General features: G+C 33.7%; 1 protein-coding gene across 3 annotated transcripts in view; it reads right to left on the reverse strand.

Moving 5' to 3' along the window:
* The window catches only part of Map2 (microtubule associated protein 2), a 306,953-nt gene that overhangs the window by 222,220 nt on the left and 77,269 nt on the right, over window positions 1–7,464 (reverse strand). For all 3 annotated transcript variants that reach the window (XM_004626615.2, XM_004626614.2, XM_004626613.2), the window contains exon 2: window positions 3,648–3,691. The gene's annotated coding sequence lies outside the window, so the exon portion shown is untranslated. The remainder of the gene's footprint in view (window positions 1–3,647; window positions 3,692–7,464) is intronic.

Here is a 7,464-nt window from a genome sequence, read left to right on the forward strand (position 1 = left end):
ACTCTACAGGTAGATAATATGAGGTTTTCATTGTGTTCGATCGCAATAATTCAACATATACACATTTCTTTTAGAGTCCCACTAGGGCAATGAGCAAAAAATAAAGACCCCGGCTCTCCTTAATGAGCTGATAGGTACTGCTAAATGAGACAGACACATCTAGAAGGACTCATAATAAAGTGAGAAGATATGCTGTGAGAGATATGTGAAGCAATAGGAAACAAGACGGAAGAGAACTACGACTTCTCCCTACGACAGTGCCACAAAGCTGGCTGACCAAGCAGCTACCAAAGTTCTGCCTCGTCTCTGGACAGCTCAGAGCCCTGAAGCTTACTGGGAGAGTGTAAATGGTACCCTCCTTCCACTCCAGATTTCATTACAGAAGTAGAATTTTGTATCCTTTTTTTCAGTACAAATCTGTTTATTTGAGTAATATACTACTTTGTTTGCCAACAATATCTTTGCTAAAAGAATATGAATCTATGTATTGAGTGCATTGAGAAAGGATAAAAGAAAATATTTATTCACTGGATGAAGAAGAAACATTGATAAAGATAACCTGAAATGTATAGCAATATCTGTCTTTTAACTTTTCATTTGCAAAAATCAGACTAAAGACACTAGACATCAATTTAGGACAGCACTCTAAATTTTTTAAAACATTCAGGACAAAATTCATGAAACCTCCACACTAGCTAACAAGCATTTTAACCTTTTGCGCCTGTCAGACATGTAGAATAATCTTAATTCTTCTTACAGCATTTCAAACACTTCCAGAAAAACAGCTGTGCCTTATGCCACTTGTTAAGCAATATTTCGATGTAAGTAAGCTTAGACCTCTATTAAAACTGTTATACTGGCTCCATCCCTCAGGATTCTGAATCTCTTTTTCAAGAAAAACATGATTAATACAACATAAACCATCATCTGTCTTTATAGTAATGGAAAATATTCAGTTTCTGACATTGTTGCTTCAACAACACAAGACTGAGTAGCCTTCCCCAAGATGACAAAGATAGCGTTAGTGCAAGTAACATTGACAGGCAATTTTATGCAAAAAGGAAATTATTTTGTTTACATTGATTTTTAATGACCAATGGCTTGCCTTTATAAGACCACTTTTCTATTCCACATTAGATTTTTTTTAAAGTGAGAAACCATTGTTTGCATATCAAATGGAAAAATAATTCAAAAATTCTAATTCTAATACTGGATATTGCAATCTGGCAATATCCAAATTGCAATATGCAATATGATATGATACCACAGACTGTGAACTGGTACAAAAATTTTGACTAATGTTCACAATGCATAACTCCAAATGTATTACTGTTCCTTAAACTGTATAGAAGTCATACTAAGAACAGTGTTAGTGGTGAACATAAACATTTTGTAGAATCATTTTCATAATAACGCTATCCATAACAGTAAAATACTATAAAGTCTTACTGCCCAACAGTGGGTAAATTGTGAAGTAAATTATACAATAACTATATTAAAATATTTACAACCACTTAAAAATCACATTTTCAACTAAGTGAAAGTTAGAGGATGCAAAGTTTAACTTTAATTTTTAAAAAATACAATAACATGAGAATAACATCAAAAAACTGGTATCAGTTTAATGATAAACAAAAATAAATAACTCAAAAAATTACAGCTTATTTTCAAAAGCAAAGTGTGTAGCTAACAGGTTAAAAATTATTGTCTACTTTCCTACTTTTTATATGCTGTCCAATTCATTTCTATATTAAGGATTTCATTTTTCTCACTGCACATTCAGTAATATTGTGTTTCACAGAATCTAAGTTGCAATTCACTAAAATATACACACCATTTATCACGAAGAAAAAAAATGTTGCCCATTTAATTGTAAAATCACCTGATTTCATGTGAAAATGTACATCTTATAATTAATGTGGTATTGCAATAGGATTTTTCATAAATCATTTCATGTGTTTTTATTTATATCTTGCTTGTATTGAGCAATCATTTTCATTTTTGTCAAGTAATATAGAAAAACAAGATTTTTATAAAAAGGAACATTTCTTTTGTCAACCAAAACAATTTAGTTCTGGTTGAGAAAATAATGGTAATTTTCAATATATATATTCTGTGTGGAATATGAAACTGCTTCTCATGAATTAATAATTTTTTAAAAAATGTATTTGGTACAAGGTCTCACTATGGAGCTTGGACTCATAGTGATCTTTGTGTTTTCAGCCTCCCCAGTGCTGGGATTACAGGCGTGTATCACTATAACCGGACTGTCGCCAACTCAGTGTGCCTGGGGGCAGGGCTGGCGTGGCATGGGGTTCTGGGGATGGAAACCATCCCTCTGCTTGCCTAAACAGGCATTTAATCTGCTGAGCTATTTTGCCAGTCATAATACATTTAATACTTTTTTTTTTTTTGGTGGTACCAGGGATTGAACTCAGGACCTTGTGCTTGCCAGGCAAGTACTTATTTCACTGAGCCATCTCCCCAGCCCAATAATGCATTTTGTAAAAGTTTTGATAAATCTACCTCCTTTCATAAAATTATTTAAAATAATCATACAATTTCTTTTATCATTCTTTTTATTCTCATTTCAGCAGACCTGATAGTAGGGTTTGAAACATATTTCCACATTTTGCATGTTTTATGTATATCAATTTCCACTTCATTTCAGCTTTTTACTTACTTTGCAAAGATATGATATAGCAATCGAGAGTCCAGGGCACTTTTATCTTATCTGTGCCTGTCAGATTAAGACAGAATTTTGTGTATTATTACTATTTTTTTCTAACAAAATCTTATTTCATTTTACTTTTTGTTCACTTTTTAAAGTTGGCCAGATTAAAACACGATTTCAAAATACTATATTGATCATATTAACCAGAAACTAAAAACCAGAAAATGAAAAGTTTGCGTCTTATTAAAATAAAAGGGAAAAATTCAGGCTTAATTTTGTTCACTGAAAATATTCCTACTTCAAATAAATACATTCTACAAATGTCTTACCCTGTTGTAATTTCTGTTTGGCAGGTAAGTGACATGGAACTTAGGAAAAAAGAGCAGACACAGTTTAAGTAATTTTAAGAGAAAATGCATTGTTTAAATGTACATAGAATATACTAAGCAGCATATAAGAAGAGGAAGCCAGGCTATGTGTTTTCAATAAACTCAACTTATATCTTAATAGTCTTCTAGTTAATTGAAATTTTTAGCTCAGAAATGTATTTTCAAATCTATTCTCCTCACTACATGAATTCTCTGTGGGTACTGAACATGTAATCAAGAGTATGCCTGTGAATTCAGAAAGCGGAGCATTCTTTAACATACTGTTCAGCCTTCTAAAGAGGCCATACTTTTAATACTGCTGTTAATAAAATGAATTAAATAAAACTGATCTTTATATTTAATCAAAACCCAGCCACTAAGGTGAAAGGAGTTTAACATGCGTTAAAAAAACTATAACCACTATGAAAAGAAACATGCTCAGGAAACCACGTTTTTTAGTGAGCCAAGTTTGAAAAATAATCAATTTCCACTTCATTTCAGCTTTTTACGTACTTTGCAAAGATATCATGCTCTAACAATTGAGAGCCCAGGGCACTTTTATCTTATTTCAATTTATTCATGATCAATATAAATGTAGCACTGACCTCAATTTCAGCCAGCAAGATATGTTGGATAAGTTCAATAAAATCTGAAAGAAAAAAGAGAAAAACACTCAGTAAACCAATTAAATAATGTAGCCTGTGCGTTTACTGAGATGGAAGGTAAAGTTATGAGAAGTTACATGAATGTTTCTCAAGCTATAGAGAGCACTAGCTGAAACATATCCATTTGCAATACAGGGATTATATAGGAATAATACTTTAAATTTGAAATTATTTTAATACTTTACAAAATATTAATTTCTATTTTCAGAAGTTTCCACATGTTTAAAAAATTCCTATGCTTATATTCTAAAATCTCCCCATCAAAAAGAAATTTTAACATGTCCTATGCTTAATATACTACCATTTCTCTTGAAAGATTTTTTTTTTCTGGAATGGGGGATTAAACTCAGACCCTTGTGCTTGCCAGGGAAGTGTTTGATCTACAGAGCCAACTCCCTGGCCCCAAAAGATTTTTAATGAAACACAATAAAAAGAATGCAGTTGAATCCTGCTACAGACTGTGTGCTATTCATTCATTTGTTAAAATCCTAATTTTTTTTTTTATGCAGTTAGTACAGAGTCTACAGGGTCTCACTACACAGATTGGACTCCTAGTGATCCTCCTGCCTTCAGCCTCCCAAGCTCTGGGATTACAGGTGTGTGCCACCACGCCCAGGCTCAGTTGCCATCTTAGCAAGCCCCAGGGATGGGGTTGGCATGGCATGCCAGGGAATAAACCCTGGTCCTTGCGTCTGCCTAAGTACATGCTTTAATCCAATGAGCTATCTGCCCTACCTTTTAAAATCCTAATTTTAAGGGTGACTAGTGTGATGAAGGTAGGACCTTGGGAGATGACTGATGCCCTTATAAGGAGAAAGCCAGAAATATAAAAATCAAGATTATTTCCTTCATCAAAGACCATACAAAGTTTCTTTGCCCCTTTTGCCATTTGAGGACAGAAAACAAAAACAAACAAATCAAACCCTCCCACCACAAAACAGCGGCTAGCTGACACTGAATTATCTTGACTTTCTTCATCTCCAGAACAATGAGAAATAAATTTCCATTATTTATGAGCCACCCTGTCTATGATTATGATGTTTGTTACAACCTGACCAGATTAAGACAGCCTTTAATCAAAATGAATACCCACAGAAAGCCCTTTGATTTTGTAGTCTAGCATCATTAATCAAACTAAAGGTAGCAAAGGTCAAAGATAGTTGCATTCACAATTCGTCTGTCTTCCCGTTGGTTTCTTAAACCAAGTCTTGCCAGTAAGAAAAGCTGAGAGGTAAATACGTGAAGAGTGCATTGTCGAAGAGAAATCACAAAGGAATCAAGGACAAAGGCAAACCAAACATCTGTGTCCAAAACCAGTTTATCTCTTGGACAGACAGCAAAGATAGTAACTTCAACATGGCAATGAGTGAGATTCTTGACTTGCTTCAGGGAACTTCTACGGCAAAGTCTCCAGTTAAACAATAAGCAAGATCCTGGAAGTAGCTTTGTAAGTTAATGGGTTGGAAGTTATCATGTGTTCTACATGTCAGAAATGCTTCATTATTAGGCACAGGCTAAACCTAAAAACTAAACTAGCCTAAAATAGAAATTATTTTGTGAAAAGAAGAGCATACAATAACAAAAAGAAAAAAAATACTAGTGAATAACAACAATAGCAGAAACAAATGAATATGAAATAGTTGATTTTAAAACAAAGGGTTAGTGCTTAAGAAGAGGACAAGTTTCATTCTAAGAATAAAATGACACATTGTCACATCTACAGAGAACTTTTAAAAAGAGGATCTAGAGGCCTTACAGAGGACTTCGAAGATGAATACCTTTAGCATGTCTGCTTCTATTCTCCACAGTGCTGTTCTTTCATACAAATAGCATTGTCTGGCTCTAAAACCAACGACTCCCTAACTGTGCTACTTATGGTGTCCCAGCTGACCACAGTAAACTCACAGGGAATGGTAAAATGTATTTAAGATATGCAAACAAACAATGCCACAACAACATCCATTGCGACAACACAAATTACAGTATTTTAATTTCAATACTAGATCATATTTTTCCTTCAATGATGTGATTGCCTTGCAAAAATGAAATTTTGATGATGGTTGTGTGAAATGCCAAATTCCAGTGAAATAAGAAATAAAGATGAGAGTGGATTACAGGACTTCACAGTTTGAGGACTGGATAGTATTAACAAGCACACATCTTAGTAGTAATTTTGGTTTTCCACGAATAAAATAAAAGTAATTTGACTTTCAATTCATGAATATTATTTTTATAATGGTCTTTCAATTGTTAGGACATAGACATAAATACATACTTATTTTGCTAATTAAATGAAATTCTGAGGTGCATTTTTTGACTCTGGTGTGCTATAAAAATAAAATTGCCCAATTAAGACTCAGAACATATGAGAACTTGTACTGTAATGTCATGTAACTTGGTAGTGTCCCAAATTTTCTGATCAAGGAGATTATGAGGCCAAAGAGGAAAGTGATCAATGATGTAGAGTGTGCCTAAGGAGAGTCACATGGAGAGAAAACATTCTCTCAGGCTTTCACAGAGAGCACATTGGCCAAACAAGGGCCGTGACTCATCCACATGGCTGACACTGACAAAGGTTCTACAATCTGAGGTACAGGATCTCAAGATAAATCCTGAGGGGATTTCACTGACCTTCTCATACCCAAAAGTTACAACTCTTGCTGCATAGGTCCTGCTTTACCTTGGTCTTAACCATCCAGCAGAAAAAATATATAAGCGAAGTATAAGAAGTAAAGCCATGGTGTTATGTTGACCTGTAGGGGACTCAGGTCAACAATTTCTGACATTGCCAGTGAAGCAGAAGACCCAATACTATTATGGGCTACTGGACTCTTTTAGAATATTTTGCTGAGTTTACATACCTATAATATTCAAATAACGGAACTTAACAAAAAAAGGGGATACAGATGAATGTCCATTTTGTATCTGTGTATTCAAAGTGGTTAGGATAGATATATAGTTACATTCTCTTAATGAATAGAGTGATTTGTTCTAATGGTGTTTGTAAATAGGATATCATGTCCGCATCTTGTACAGCAATTAACCACTAGGAAGAACATATGTAATGTGTTAATTATTGAAACTGTCCTACCAATTTGGTTTTAAACTGTCTCCTATTACCCTAGGATATTTGTTTCTCAATAAAATTATGGAGAAAAAAAAGAAAAAGAAAAAAAAAACCTAAAAAATAAAATTGCCCAAGTACCGAAGGTGTTAAAAACAAAGAACATTTGAAACATTATTCGTGAATACTTTTTTCTTCATTTTTGCTACATGAAGTTAAAAGAAGGAGCAATTAGGAGAAATAAAAGTAAAAAGAGAAGTAAAGGAAAGTTTAAAAATATAATTTTAAACTAAGAGGAAACAAATTAGGAGAGTGGAAAGGACATCGTTCACCAAACAGAGGGTAAGTGTGGCTGGTTATATACGTGGCTGAGAGCACAAATGCACTAGGTGTGCAAGAGGGATCTAAAATATTATATACAAAAAAAATAAAATATTATATACAGACACTAGGTTGTGAAAGACAGAGAATAAGTAGTGGGCACACTGCACGCATGTACACTTTAACCACACTATCAGTCATCATCCCTTAACAAAAAGAAGGTTCTAGAAAAGAGATTTTGATTTAAAACCAAATATTCCTTAGGAAGGACATGATGTCTTGAACATCAATATCAACACACATAATGCCACTGAACTATATACATGAAAATGGTTAAAGTGTGTATTAGATATATTCTACCACAGTTAACAA

The sequence above is a fragment of the Octodon degus genome, unplaced genomic scaffold, assembly GCF_000260255.1.
Source record: "Octodon degus isolate 3935 unplaced genomic scaffold, OctDeg1.0 scaffold00016, whole genome shotgun sequence".
Taxonomy (NCBI): Eukaryota; Metazoa; Chordata; class Mammalia; order Rodentia; family Octodontidae; genus Octodon; species Octodon degus.